Genomic DNA, 17,153 nt, shown 5'->3' with positions numbered 1-17,153 from the left:
CCTATTTCCTCTTGGCCTGTCAAACAACCAGAATCGAGTATTAGAAACCTAAATATTATGATCTTCAAATTTTATGCTTAACATGGCTCACTAAGGAAAATGCTAAGGAAGTTTATCTTAAAAAAAAAAACAATAAACCAACTTTACACACTTCTCAGAATTTTCACATTCGCTGCACAATATTCAAATGATCATAACTCTTCCAATACTTAACCAAAATGAGATTTATTTATATCAAATTCTTCATTTTGAGGTCTTCTAAAACTTACCTGAAGATATATAAATCTGATTCCCTGTGAATAAACTCAGATAACCTTCGAAACAGAACAACTTCAAGAATCGCGCGCACACGACCTCTTTAACTTCTTCCTACTACTTGACTTATTTTTAGTCATTTTTGGTTCATGATTTCTTCATGAAAGTTGTAGTAAATTGAATAAGCTTTCCAACCATACCGAATAGAGATCTTAACACCACCGATACACTCTGAAATACAAGAAAAACCAGAGACCTCTTGATTTCACGTGAAAACCAGTTGCCCTGTTTTCTTTGTCAAAAAGCACCCAACGAACATCAGAATTTGCTCTAACTTTCCCCATAAAATTTGTTTGAAAATGAGTTAACTTTCAGTAAATGTAAACCTCACCTCTTAATTCCTTTTGAAGAGTTCAAACCGAATTAAAAACCAGTGATGTCCATAATAAACCAAGATTTCAACCATGGATACAATTTGCTTGAGTTCTCCTTCTCTTCTTCAACCTCAACACTCTAGTAAAATTTCTCTTCTTCTTCCTTCCAAACTCTCTCTTAAATTTGCTCTGTAATTTGAGGAAGGAAAAATGGAAGATGGATGAGAACTTTTGGAGAAAAAAGCTTGGCGGTGGTTAACAAAACAAAATGCACCGTTTGTTGTTTTTTTTTATTATTATTATTTCCTTAACTCTCTCTTCTTCTTTCTTTGATTCCACTTTCCCCTTTTATCTCTTGTTTTCTCTTTTTTTTTCTTTTTATAAAAATTAATACTTATATATATATATATAAATACCAAATTTTCATTTTCTTTTATTCCTAAAAAAAAATCCAAAGAATATATCGGGTTTACATTCTGGGTTGGAAACATTTATCTATTGCTTTATCTTCTACATTCATGTGTTCTTCAATAGGTGGAATATGGCTCAGGTTCACTGTAAGTAATGCCATTATCACCTTTCTCACTCTTTCCCTAGACAATTTGTAATGGCCGAATTTTTAAGTTTGGCTTGATCTTGTTTTTAACTCTGTAGTATTTGTTGTGGGCCTTTTTCTTTTGTGGGGTTTTTACATCTGGACTTCTCTTTCTCCTTCAGATGAGGTATTGATGCAGATTTGTTTTGTAGGGGTAAAATTGGAATTAAATAGAATGTTTTGTTTTTTTGGCGATGGGAAAGTAAGGGCCTGTTTGGTAACGTTCCTGTTTCTCGTTTCCTGTTTCTGTTTCTAATTTTTAAGAAACGAATTTGTTTGATAAAGTTTCCTGTTTCTTGTTCTCAAAATAATCAGGAACGTTTCTATTTTATCTGAGAATTCGTGGGAACAAAAAAAAACAAGTGTCTCTTGTTTCATTCCCATCTTTATTTCTCTTTGTTTCTCTTTTCCTCTTCCACTCGTCTTCTCCATTCTCAGTTTCGTCCTTCTCTCCGGCTAGGCATCTCCCTTCTTCGTTTTGTCTTCTCTCCGGCTAGGTGTTCTCTTCGGTTTTGTCTTCTCTCCGGCTAGGTGTCTCTTCTTCGACTACATCTTCATTCTCTGGCGAGGCGTTTCTTGTCGAATCTCCGTTCTCCTTCTCCCTTCTCCGGTTCTCTGACTTAAGGTATGTATTTTTTCTCTATTTATTGATTCTCCAACAAGTCAAAATATGGCTCTGTTTGATCTCCATCTCCCTTAAAAATAGGGTTTCCATCACCTGCGTATTGTTTTTGTTGCTGTGTTTTTTTTTCTTTTCTTTTTGTTGTTGATTGATTGATTTAAAGAAAATCTAGAGGTTACCCACCCTTTGAATTTGAGGTATAATTGAATCAGGTGAGCGTAGGTGAAGAAATTTATGCTTATTTGTTATTTCTCTTTTTCTATTGAAAATTGAAGGTATATTGACTTGAAGTTTTTCATTCAAACATCACATATGAAATCTGTTTCGCCATTTTTGTTGGATAATTATTGTAATCTTAAGTTGAAGGGGTAAAAAAGGAGAAAACAGGGGATTTTTTTTATGGGTTTCTTGGGTTCTTCTGGAGAAGAGACGGGAAGGGGGGGACAGAGTTCAGGGGTTGGTTTCTGCCAATTCTTCATCTTCTTCTTCATAAAGACATTATTAACAGCTCAAAATCTCATGACATATGAACCCCCTTACTATAGCATCAATGCAAAGAAATGGTTTTGAGCTGAAAATGACCAAAAATCTTGCTGGAGAAATTAAAGGCCATTGAGTCTCTGAGGAATTTGATTATATATTAATTCTATTCTGTTTTCTTTTGCTTTTGCAATTAGCCATGTTTGAACTGAACTGATATATAGTTTTTATGTGTATTATTATGTAAATCCATAGCGTAATATATGTTGGTTTTGTGCTTGTTTATACGTACAAAGGAACCTTTTGTTGTTTAAAGCATAACAAGTATGTGAGCATAGTCTTTAAAAGTTGAAGGCTCTAAACTTCATACCCTATTTATTTGTACTAAAAAGAAATACTTATATCAATAGTGTCTTCTGTTGTTTAAATGTTCACAAATCTCAAAGGACTAAAGGAACAAGGATTAGAAGAAAAAAAACTTTGTTGTGTTGTGTCTATACTATACATCGAAGTTTCCCAAATTGAAAAAATATCTTCAAGATTGTTAATTTTTTAAAAATTTATTTGATGGTAAAAACTTATTTCAATAGGTACTCATGTTGTAATTCATGGTAAAAGAAAGCAGAAAACATCAAACCCTTTTTTGCTTCAGTACTCTTTATTTTCTCACATACTTTTCTTTCACTTGTCTTCTTCTCTTTGGTCCTTCTCTCAACTTTGGTTTTGACCTTATTCTTTATTATTTTAGCTCTTTTGTTTATTATAATATATATATATATATATATATATATATATATATATATATATATATATATATATATATATAGTCAATATTATATTTTATGGTTTAATTGGGGATGGGACTCTGCCAATTTGGAATTTATAATTTGATCAAATAATACACACTCTTTGTAATTTGATGTTTATGTTTGTTATAATTTCCATTTGTCCAACTTATTTGTACTATGAGTTATCTTTCGTGACAAACAAATTGTGTATTGATCTAATAAAATAACTCATAAGAATAATAGGATTCTTCAAACGATCCATAAATATATACCTTTCAAAATATTAAAATTTATGGAATAAGTTCAAGAATCAAAATGAAATTGTACTTCCATTATTCGTTAGATTAAAACGACAATGTTTCTTTAGTGTGAGACAAAAGTGTGGGTGATATATGTGGTCCTTTACGAGCTCTTTCTAGGTCACCCTATGAGATTGTGTAGGTTAGACCCCTCGGTGACAATTATCTCCTTTCTAATTAATTTGGAAGAGAAGCAATGTCAAAACCAAAAAGGTCCAACTTACTCTTTTAGATGTTATCGGCGTTTAACTAATTAATTGTAGATATGTTGTGGGGTCTCATGTTAGGGGCGTATTGTTCTTTGCTCTCATATCGGCACACTGAGTGAGATATGGAAACATATGTAAAACTTAGCTTTTATTGTCAAAATTTCTTTTTTAGTTGTTCAAACTTTGGTTTGTAACGATTTAGTCATTTTTGTTCGAATTTTGCCATAGCCACAAAGGCTAATACAAGATTTTTAATTATGTAGAAAGGATGTGTAAACTATGAACATTCTGTTTGTTTATTTTAATTTTGCCACTAATTTTTGGATTTTTCATTATGTAGAAAGGATGTCACAAAAATCAACTGAACAACTTTGTGTCGATGACGTTGTTGAGATTGATGAATTAAAAGGTGAGGGACCATGGTCAAATAAGAGTGAAACTTTGTTTGTAGACTTAATGGATGAAGAGGTTGCAAAAGGCAATCAACCAACTACAACATTTACAAAGACTAGTTGGAATTATATGAGAAGCCAACTAATTGCTAGTGCATGATATAATTATTCTCATGATCAATTGAAAATAAGTTTAACAAATTAAGACAAATGTACAAAGACTTCAAAAAGATATTGAGTGATATGACAGGAAATGGTTGGGATCCATTATTAGGTACCATCAATCTTGAAGAGGAGCAATGGAATGAGCTTTTTAAGGTATAATAGTTGCAGTTTTTTTCAATTTCTAATCATCTTTAGGCGAATAAGAGAGCTAAACAGTTTTCATTTTCTATAGATGAATAAGAGAACTAAAAAGTTTAGAAAAAGTGGTTGCCCACATTATGAAAAGCTCGTACGGATTTTTGGAGATACTACTGCAACAGGTGTAAATGCTTGCCCATCAACAAGACTTATTTCAGATTCTGAAGATGAAAATGAAAATGATGTTGCAAGCAACACAAACGTTGGTGTTGAAGAGAATAATAAAGGAAAAAGCAAAAAACGATTTCGAAGAAAGAAACACGAATTTGGCAGTTTCTTCTCATCATTCTTAGATGTATATGCGGAGAATGCAAAGAGAAAGAATGACATCCTTGAGAAAAGATCTTTTGGTTGTACATCTAGTCAAGTTGATGAGAGCCAAACATCAAACAAAAAAGATGATCTCCATCATGAAGAGTTGATGGAATGTTTAGACATTTTAAATACAATGGAGGATGTTGATGGAGAGGCTTATTCCAAAATACTGAAACTCTTGCACGAAGATCTTGCTTGGAGAAAGCTATTTTTGCGCATGCCCGATTCAAGGAAGAGAGATTTCATAAATAGTCTTTAGATGTCACTTAGGGATGTTTTAGGATTATGTCATTTACTTTTTAATATTAGACTTAAACATGGATTTTGTTTGTTTGACTTTGAATTGATATGGACTTCAATTGACTTTATGGTTTGTGTTGTTTTTTAACATGGCTACGTTTGATGTATTGAGATGGATTATGTCATAAATAGTCTTTTATTTGTACATTTTTTGTGTTTGATTTAGGGATATACTAGTGAATTGATATGGACTTGATTTAAGATAATCATTCTGATGACGGTTTTGATTCTGACGACGACGATGATGGTATTTGCATCCTTTTTACTTTATTCTACATGAGCTTGCACAGGATACAATCTTCAAAACAACCATGTAGAATCTCTGCACTGAGAGGACATGATTATGTGATTGAGTTGTTAAATGGAAACGATAGTAGATGTTTTGATTGTTTTAGAATGAAAAAAATTACATTCATAAGGTTTTGTGAAGATTTAAAATCAAAGACAAATCTGAAATCATCTAGGTATCTTACCGTTCAAGAAAAAATTGCTATATTCTTATTAATCATATCACATAATGAAAGCAATCGTATAGCAGCAGAAAGATTTCAACATTCGGGTCATACTATTTCTCTAGCTTTTAACAAGGTTTTGAGGAAAGTTTGCAAGCTTGGTGGAGAAATTATTCGTCCACCCAATATGAACACTGTAGCAACGAAGATCGTATCAAATTCAAAATATTACCCTTTCTTTAAGGTAATGCCTTAACGTTTTGATTTATTTTCAGAAATATAATGTTTTGAAATATATTTATGTTTTTTATTATCCTTTAGGATTGTATTGGTGCTATTGATGGCACTCATGTTGCTGCAAGCATTCCCCAAAATGAACAAATACCGTTTCGTGGAAGAAAAACTAACACAACATGGAATATAATGTGTGTTTGTTCATTTGATATGTTATTCACGTATGTCATGTCTGGTTGGGAAGGATCGGCCAATGATTCTCGTATACTTCAAGAATGTATCAAGAATCCCGAGAATAAATTTCCTATGCCTAAGAGAGGTAAGTAATTATGTGTTTTTCAAAACTTTAATTCCATATTTGAGTTTATGATAATTTTTTATTTGCTTTATTACATGCAGATCAATACTATCTTGTCGACTCAGGATATTCAAATATGCCAGGATTTTTAGCACCATTTCGAGGTCAAAGATATCATTTACGAGATTTTAGAGAAAGGAGACATCGCCCTCGAGGTAGAGAAGAAGTGTTTAATTATCGACATTCTTCACTGTGAAATGTCATCGAACGTTGTTTTGGTGTGCTGAAGGCTCGATTTCCTATTCTTAAGCAAATGCCTCCGTACCCGATCAAGACACAAAAATATATACCGATAGCATGTTGCACAGTTCACAATTATATTAGATTGAATGATCGTCAAGATGATCTTTTCAATGACTTTAGCAATGAATTAATGATCGTTGAAGATACACATAATTTGTCGGCCAATTTGCTGAGTGATATAATTGAATTAGATGTGAGTCGACAGCATCTACGAGAAATGGCCCGAGCGAGAGATGATATTGCGAATCAAATTTGGGCAACATTTGAGGGATAATTTTATGTTTATGTTATTTCTTTTATTTGTGCATTAGGACTTTTTTGTATTAAATGATATAAAGTACTTTTGATAATTTTCATTTTTATGTTTAATGCAGGACATAAATTTTAATTTAATGTTTAATTGAATTACATGTGAATAAAATAAAAATAAATCTTGAAGATGAGCAATCAAACAAAACTATTAAACAATAAATAATAAAAACAGAAAACAAGAAACAGTTACCAAACACATTTTCTGTTTCTGTTTCTTTTTTTAAATAAACGAGAAACAGAAACAGTTATCAAACATGTTCCTGTTTCTTGTTCTAAAGAAAGAAGAAACAGGGAACAAGAAACAGGAAATAGGAAACAGGGAACATGAAACAGGGAACAGGAAACAGAAATGTTACCAAACACAACCTAACTTTCTTCTTTGAGCTGCCTTTGGTGATTATGCTGTCAGACTCATCATTGAGTAATAGTAATTTTTTTCCTTTTTATCTCATCATTGCATATTAATAAATTCTTTCCTTTTTCCAATCATTTTTCTACCTTAATTTTTTGCCAAATTTCCAGATTTGTCATGATCTGTAAAGGTTATCTTGGTCTCTGTGAGAGATTTGCTGTAGCTATCACCTCAGAATTTAATTCCTTATTCTTCTTTATTTCAAATTTTTGTGGGATAGCGGCATTACCGATGAAATGGAACTGCTACATTGTTGGGTTGCAATCGTAAAAAACGGTGGCAAGACCGAAACCCAAAGGAATTTAACTGCTACTTGTCTTATGAAGGAGCCATGAATTTTTACGTCTCTCTCTATCATCCATTTTCTTTCAGATGAAGAAATTGTCTGCACTATGTATCTGTTACCATTTCCATCAGTAATACTAATATTTGCTGGAAGAAACCCAGAATAATTGTATCTAGCCTTAATTTTAGCTTCCAAGAGATTTATTCTTTCTCGTGTTTCTTTTGCAACTGCTATGAATCCACCGCATGCTTTTCCAACTAGAACAAACATGTCATGGTTAATTATCTTGGCCTCTGTGAGATAATTTGCTGTTGCTGTCACCTAGAATTTAATTCCATATTCTTCTTTATTTCAAATTTTTCTAGTGGGATAGTTGTGTTACTGATGAACTAGAACTGTTATGATGTTGGGTTGTAGTCGTAAAAAACAACCACTGCTTGTCTTCTGAAGGAGCCATGAATTTTTATGTCTCTCTCTATTATCCATTTTCTTTTAGATGGAGAAACTGTCTGCACTATGTATTTGTTACAATTTCATCAGTAATACTAATATTTGCTGGAAGAAACCCAAAATAATTGTATATGATCTGCTCTTTCTCGTGTTTCTTTGGCAACTACTATGAATTCATCGCATGCATTTCCAACTTGAACAAACATATCATGGTTGTTTCGGGACCATTTTCCAAACTTAACAAAATACTTTTCCGTGGCTGTTCAACCACTATTATTACAAAGGAGCTTTGTATGCATGCTCAGGTTCTGTGAAAGAAACTAAAGCTTTTCTGAGTGAAAAGGTTTGAAGGAAAAGTGTGCTTCTATTTGTTTTCGAAGATTATACACAATCTTGTGCCAGTCATCATGAAAAAATTCTTAAATATTGATTGGTGTTTTAGATATACAGTGAACTTGTCTTACAAAGTATTTATTGATTAATAATTGATGCACCGATCATGTTGTATATCTTATAATATCATTGATGCACTTTAAATATTTAATATTCTTCTTATTGAAATATAATAGTATACATGTTGATGGACTAGATTTTAATAGGTTTGCTTATATAAAAAATTTGATGTTTGTTAATTGATTTATGATCCATTGGTTATTGTGAATGAACTTCTGATATGCCTACGATTATGATTTTGTTAATTCAATTGTGAAAAACAACTACGGGAAGTTTAACTATAACTATAAAATATAGTAAAAATATAAAAACTAAATCAATATGCAAATAAAAGACACAAATAAATGAAAAAAGCACAACTAATATAAAGTAATTTTGGTGTACTTGTGGAGTAATATTCAAAATATATGAAAAAAATGAGAATAGCACAGCTGATATAAATTAATTTTGGTATACTATTACTTGTGGACTAATATACAAAATTAAGGTATTGACTCATTCCAAATTTGTAGGTAAAACAAAAACTCATTTCAATTCCTAACAACATATTTGCAAACAATAACAGAAAATCTCTAGAGGTCAAAGTTTAGACTCCAAACATCTCTTCTTCCTCAATCTTTTCTTCATCTTTAGTGTGGAATTTACCTTTCTTTTATGTTTTAATCAAGAATTTAGATGCGCTTCTCTTCCTCTTGTTTCATGAGATGATGAGGTAATTTGTATTTAGTTTTTTGGAGCAAGACCATGAAATTTTCTTGAGATTTTTTAAAATTGATGAATGTATATTGATTCATGTTTTCCTTGATTCGGTATTATAAATTTATTTTGATTATTTCAACTTCAAAATATATGTTTTTGTTGTTACGTTGGTCATCTCTCACGAGCAGGTGTTGTTCTTACTAGAAAGGTCCATGACTTTGTCATGTTCATTCCAGGAATGTCTAACCATATTCAATTAAGTAGAATTTAGTCAATCATATATTATGCAGCTTATCTAGAATGCATGTTCTAACTAGGTTCAAGGATAGGTTGGTTAGTTAAGTTAGTACTACTTTCCCTTAGTTAATCACACAATGGCATCCTACAGCATAATGCACATGTCAAAGTCTTATATGACACTTTCCCAACCCAATAAATCTTGAGATATGTAATTTAATTAGGGCTTTGTTTAATTCCAGTTGGGTTAATTTTTTTTTTTTTTAAAAAGAAACGATGGGTTAGTTAGATGCACCTTGATTAAAAGTTAGGACACATGTTTTGTTTGCTCTTAGCTAGTTGCCTACTTTTATAATTGCTGGCGAGATCGTATCAAGCAAGTCAGTGTGCATAAATAAATCAATTGCATGTCTAGTTAACAGAAATCAATAATCAAAGTTACATGTAGGAATCCCTCTTTCTCTCGGAAACAAAATAACTCATATCATTAATTAGTTACATTTACTCGTTGCACTTTATTTTCTTGTTTGCACCTTATTTCTCACCACACCAACTCTTCGCCCAATGTATCTAGCTAACTTAAGAATTGACTTCATGAAATAAATTAATGAGCTTCCTTGCGGATTGACTCAGGCTTGCCACTGTTGCTATGCCTTCGTAGTAGTAGTTGTAAGATTCGGTGTTATAAATTTGTCTAATCATAACTTCACACGTAATCTCTTCTCGTTACTTTTTTTGATATAATGTTTTACTTCATTTGTATACATGAAAAGATACCATAGTTAAGGTCATACACATATAAAATATGTAAATCATATTTTTGTTATAAAACAAGAATAAAGAAGCTAAATAAGAATAATGAAACAACATAAAAGATAAATAGAGAAGAGAGGAAATAGTAAACAATTGAACTCAATTGTGGTGTCTTACAAAGGCACCACATACCTCTAGTTATAGGACATATCATGGTATATGTTACATTATGGAATTCAATGGGATGGATATTATAACATGGAGTTGAAGGAGAGTTATATGAAAATTGGTAACCTATGTAGGTTATGGATATCTACATTTATAGTATATAATTATATTTACAATACTCCCCCTTAGATATCCATATTATATAAAAATAAATTTCTCGTTAAAACCTTACTAGGAAAAAGCCTAATGGGAAAATTATATATTATAAATGTAAGAATTTATGATGAGTCTCCTTCAACCATACACATTCTCTACTAGATTCATGAATTGCAAGAATTTATGCATGATTCGATGAAGTGACCGTAATGGTTTGCTTTACAGATCGTCAAGATATAATAGTTCCTCCACATGTAAACAAATAACCTGTTTGAGATCTTGTTTTGTGTGGGTCAGATAGATATCCAACATCATCATAACCAATTAAATCAAAGTTTGAATAAAACAAACCCACATCATCATCCCTCGAAGATAACGAAGTACCTGCTTAACTCCATGCCAATGTCTTTTTGTTAGAGAAGAACTATATGTTGCTAATAAATTTACTGGAAATGATATATCTAGTCTCATGTTATTAGCAAGATACACTAATGCACATATTGCACTAACGTATGGTATTTCAGGACCAAGTAATTCTTCATTATCTTCTCGAGTTGAAAGATATCTTTTTTCATATCTAGTGATCAAACCACCATTAGAATTTTTAATGGGTGCGCTTTGTCCATGTAGAATCTTTTTAAAATCTTTTTGGTATATTTCGTTTTAATGAGCAACTTTTCCAACAATGAGGGAAGGAATTAAGAAGTTGGAAATAAAAATTAAGTATAATAATAATAATAACAACAACATCAACAATAATAAGAACAACAACAACAGTAACAACAACAACAACAACAACAACAACAGTAACAATAACAATAACAATAACCCCTAAGGTCTTATAAAGTGAGAATTCTTACTCTCTGTATTTTCTTTTTGTGTAGAACAAATTTTATGTCTTTGCTTGTATATAACATAAGACCCCTAAGGTCTTATTTACATGCTTCCTGGGTTTCCTAATAAGCGTATGATTCCTAATAAACTTAGAATTCCTAATAAGTTTAGGATTCCTAATAAGCTTCCAATTCTCTGATTGGACTTATTAATTACATCTCTTAATAAGTTTCCAATTCTTCAATTGGACTAATTAATTATGTTTCCTAATAGGATTCTAATTCTTCAATTAGATTTTGAATTTGATTCATTAATTACCCAACCTAAAGACAAATTCGATCAAGTTCTTTCGTGTGGGATCGGTTAGGTTAATTTAATATGGTAATGGACCCATAACTCATTTTATGGCCCATAAGTCATAATTGGTCTCTAGCAAGACATTACGGCTACCCATATTAAATTAAGTCAGTGATCCAACATAACCTAATATAATTATTGCTTTAATCCCTTTATCAAGCAATATTTATAATTGAATATAAGGCAGGGACTAAGTCACCTTATCTAATTCAATTGCTTTCTCAATCAATAAGCATACTGAAATAATAAATGACATTAATACCCTTATTAATCGAAGGGCCTAGAGATATCTCTCCATAACAAAGAGGGATCAATTTCATCTTGATTAATCATTGTCAACTACATAATTCATAACGTATTTGTAACGACCCGATCTTTTAAATTAAGCTAAAGTCATTACTCAAAAGATAAACATCAAATTGAAAAGAGGATAACTAAAAATTTTATAAAATTAATATCAATATGTTCACAAAAAATAAGATTATCAAAACTAACAAAAATAATTTGAAAACGTGACCCGCGGATTTTAACAATTTTAAAGAAAATAAAAACAAATAAATAAGACAAAATCTTAAGTAAAATGTCTAAATTTTAAATACTGGAAAACATATAAATAGACGCGGAAGCTGAACTGTGTCCCCATATGACATGCCAAGGATCCCTTTCTGTCTCTCGCCAGCTTTCCAAGTTCTCTACCTTAGCTTAAAATATTAAACATAGAAAAGAGTGAATATATATATACCAAGTAAGGGACCCACTATTGGTTCTGCTAGGTGATATGTTAACTTTCCATTAGAAACATAATCACAACGTTGTGTGTCCAATGGAGCACACCTAAGTGAGTGAGACCGTACGAACACCCCTAAATCGTGTGAGTGATCTCGTGGGAACACCTCTAATCGTTCGAGTGATCGCAGATACACACTTTATAAGCATATCTATAATATGAAGGTACACCCCTAACTGTGCAAGTGGTCCTGTCGGAACACCCCTAGTCGTGCAAGTGACCCCGTATACACAATATAATTGTTCCCTAACCATGCATGTGATCCGTAGGTACACCCCTAAATCGTGTGAGTGGTCTCATAGGAACACCCTTAGTCGTGCGAGTGACCCCATAGATAGGATCATAATACAAGTGGGGTAAGAAATTTAACATACGAAGTTAACAGACTCATCACAATCCAAAAGCATGTAACATCATCACAAACATCATAAACATATGACATGAATATTAATCATAATGTCCTTAAGCATGTGATTAATATAGCATGTATCATAAAATCATAAAAATATCAGTCATCGTTATCAACATAATATCAGTCATCGTCCTCAATATAATATCAATCATCATCATCATCAACATAGCATTATGCATTTTAGCTACCATCAATGCATAACCGTAAATACATGCAGTCTCTCTTAAATTCAGTTTAAAGATCCAGTAATAGAATCTCTTACTTGAGATTAGCTAAAAATATTTCTTTATTGATAGTGAATTCCCAATTAAAGTAGATCCTAAATAGTAAGAGGAAAATTTTAATATTCTTAATTAACAAAATTTACCAATGACTAGTATCTAAAATTTACCAATGACTAGTATCTAAAATTTTTCAATTTAACTTATCCAAAATTTAAGGTTGAAATCAATTCAATCTTGATTAGGAAAAATCCAACATTAAATCTTCGAAAAGATTAGTCAATTGAACTTTTAAAGAAATCTCAATTAAATCCAAAATCGAATTAACAATTTTTTTCAACAAATTACTAATTTAATTACTTTAACTTACCAAACTTAACCAAATGGAGGCTGAAAAATCATCTTAACCTTGATGGGAAAAATTTATCACTTAAATCTTCAAGCTTTGCCAAAGAGACCAAGCATAACTAAAAATGGTGAGGCAGCGTGACAAAGGATTATCTTAGCGAAGAAGATAATAGCAATAATATTTATTGTTGTTATTATTGTTATTATTTTCTTTTCCTTTTAGATAGTATATATATATACACATACATATAATACTTATATATTCATATATTTTTATTCCCATTATATTTCCTCAATAAATTTCTTAAATGCACAAAATCTTAAGCATTTATAATCACTAATAATAATAATAATAATACTTCTTTCTTATTATTATTATTCTCTCACCAAAATATATAATAAAGATATATATTTATTAGAACCATTATTTTCTCCTTAATTAAATACATAATTTTTTCTTTTCCAATCAAATCAACTCTCTCTCCTCAATCAATATTTATCTTTCTCCAAAATAATTATCTTCCACAATAATTAATTTTTATTCTTTTCCCAAAATAATTATCCTTTTACAAATAATTATATTTTCCGACAATATAATTATTTTCCTTTTTCCTCCCTTAATAAATATCTTTTCTCTAAAATATAATTATCTTTTCCTTTCCCATAATTATATATATATATATATAATTACTAAATGTCCCACAGAATTTTCAGTCTACAATTTAATTAAATAATACTCATAATTATTTAATTTAATCAAATTCTCAACAAACACCACAAGTCAAAACTTCTAATTAATTAAATATTCATTCAACAAATATTAAATAAATTCCAATTTCAACAAAATCAAATAATTCTCATTAAATGAATTCAAAATAACCCACAATAAATTAAATCTAATTAAACAAAACTAAGATAATTAACTCCAAAATTATCTTAATTTTGGGGGCATTATAGTATTTGAGTATAACCTTTATAATTATCCGGTTAAAGCTAACATTTGATTGTATCATAATAGATTAATTCTGATGTTTCACACTATAATAATCTCAGTTCTAAGGACCAACACAATCAATTATTTGAGATTATTTATGAAACATGTCCATTTAATAATCTCAAAAGGGATCAGTCCAATTCTTATTCTCTAATAAGAAAATATTATTATAATTTATGTCTCTACATATATAATCATCCTATGATTATCAATTATAACTCGTACTAATCTTAATTTATTATTGTTCCCAAAATAATAATCGATTAGGGATATTTAGAATATAATAACATATTCATGGATGTTATTATATAATAACATACAAATGAATAATAGTAAGAATAATAACTTTTATTAAATAATTAAACAATAAACCAATTATCCATAAAATTATTATAGAGCACAATAAAAAACCAACAGTATCTACATTGAGGTTTGATGTTAGATTAATTGGTTGGTTGATATTTGTTCTTGAAGGTGTTGTTAGGGGATATAACGCTCGAATTCCTTGAGTTTTCGACAAGTTTGGTTGGAGTTTGATTCTCTATTTACATGGGTCAGTTGTGGAATTCTCATTTGGGTGAATTGGATGGTGTTTGTGAAAGTGTGTTGATTTTCTGTTTAATTATGTTTAGGTTGGTTCGTTTGGATTTTAGTTCAAACAATAATTTTAGCTAAGCTCGAGGTAAGAGACTTCTACTATCGAACCCTATATGGAAGTTGGAATGTACTGAATGAGATGGTTGACTGTTATGCGTAGTTTAAAAGTATTGATGGTTGATAACTTGTAGAAATACAAGTTATTGTAGCCTCTTTTATAGAATAACGAGTCTAAAATGTAGAAGAAGTGTATTAAAACAACATGGGGTCGAACTACTCTCTTCCTATAACTTCACTCTCGAAAGAAAACTCAACTTCTCTCTACTTCTTCTCCTTACTTTGCTCTTGAAGTGAAAATGGTGAGAAATGAGAGTCTGTTGTCTTTAAAAACACTCATTGCACCCAAAAAACGCTAATCCCTGCAATAGAAATTTCTGAAGATCTATCCTTCACGAGTCTTAAAGTGATCTCGACTGAGATTGACACGAGATCCCCTATGATCTACACTTTTCTCAGTTGAACATGCTAGAAATCATGCCCGAAAATCCTAATAATTTTCTTTTTGCTTCCAATCTTAGTCAAACATGATCCCGAGATGGCTCGAGACCCATCTCTAAAATCTTTCTATTTTCAACTCAGTCGTCAAGCACTGCGATGCTCCTGCCTTAGCACAAGGATTTGCTCTTTGTTTTTCATCTTTTCTGAGATTTCTTAAAGCTAGCCCAGGATTCTCACTTCTGTTTTTTCTCTGCTTTTTCTCTTGGCTGAACAAAATCGAGTCTAAAAACTCTTTCTCGAGATCCTTGGGGCAAAACCTTTAGTCTCTTCTCAACATCTTAGAAAGTAAATTGGGATAGAAGATACAGGTATTACAGAAGTAGTTCATCCTAAGTGGGTGAGGGATATGTGACAACACATCTCCCAGTCTCTTCCATTAGATCGCACCGTGAGATTTTTATAATGCGTTTGCTTGTCTGCCCTAGAACGACATTCCCTTTGGAGGATTGTATTATAGGATTCAGAACACCACGAACTCCAAATACGGATAGGTTTTCTTAGATCGATACTCATATTACTTTCCACTATCGAGAGTATGTTAATTATGATCGTTGAAATTCAAAAATGGCGGGTTACACTTACAAGAATTACTAAGTTGTCAATACTTTCTCAATCGAAGTAGCGATAACTAAGTGCTATAAAGTATAAAAAATTATTCTAGAGTTAGCATTTAGTCAAGATTGTATTAGTTCAATGGAGGAATAATCGACTACCCTTCGGTGGAGGTTATTCTAAACCTTTGAAATATCGTTGCAAACATAATAATGAAGGGTACATTATTAGTAATTGCTAAGCTATATTGGTTCGTACGGGATTATAGTTTTTACTAAGAGAATATATTTGTTTTTTCAGCATGAATAACTCAATTGTTCAATTTTTAGCTTCCAAAAAACTAAATGGCGACAATTATGTGTCATGAAAACAAAATCTTAACATGATATTAGTGTTCATGATTTAAAATCTGTCTTAACTGATGCTAACCAAACTACTCAAGAAGCATATGATCGATGGTTTAAGGCTATTGAAAAAGTCTATGTCTACATTCTTGCCATCATGTCTTGATGTTTTGGCAAAGAAACATGAATTCTTTGCCACGACTGAAGAGATTATGGATTCACTAAGTGAAATGTTCGAACAACTAGAATGGTCCCTTAGACACGAGGCAATCAAATACATTTACACTAGGCGAATGAAAAAAGAGACTTTTGTTAGAGAACATGTCCTAAACATGATGATGCCCTTCAACATCATTGAAGTAAATGGTGGTGCCATCAACGAGGCTACTTAGGTTAATTTTATCTTAGAGTCTTTCTGAAGAGCTTCATACCATTTTAGACGAATGTGTCTCTAAACAAGATAGAGTTTAATTTGACAACCCTTCTAAACGAGCTTCAGTGATTCTAAAACCTTATCAAGGGTAAGGGAAAGCAAATGGAAACAAATGTTGCTAAGGAAAGCAAGTGGAAACAAATGTTTCTACCACAAAAAGGAAGTCTTCAAAATAATCAAACTCTAAAAACAAAGTTTGACTTTTAAAACCAAATGCTTAAATAAAGAATAAGGGAAAGGGGAAGACTCCCAATATGAACAAAGGAAAGAAAGCTGCAGAAAAAAGTAAGTGTTACCACTATGGCTTACGACAACTAGTTAAGGAACTGCCCAAAGTATCTTGCTTAGAAAAAATGGGAGAAGGAAGCACAATATGATTTACTAGTTGTTGAAACATGAGAGGTGCTCTAAGTTGAAGCAGTGGAAGACCTAAAGTTGTATTTTGAAGATAGATATATCATACTTAAGAATGTCTTGTATGTACCTCAAATGAAAATAAATTTAATATTTG

The sequence above is a fragment of the Cucumis melo genome, chromosome 2 (assembly GCF_025177605.1).
Source record: "Cucumis melo cultivar AY chromosome 2, USDA_Cmelo_AY_1.0, whole genome shotgun sequence".
Lineage (NCBI taxonomy): Eukaryota > Viridiplantae > Streptophyta > Magnoliopsida > Cucurbitales > Cucurbitaceae > Cucumis > Cucumis melo.
Note: the sequence above shows the minus strand (reverse complement) of the source record.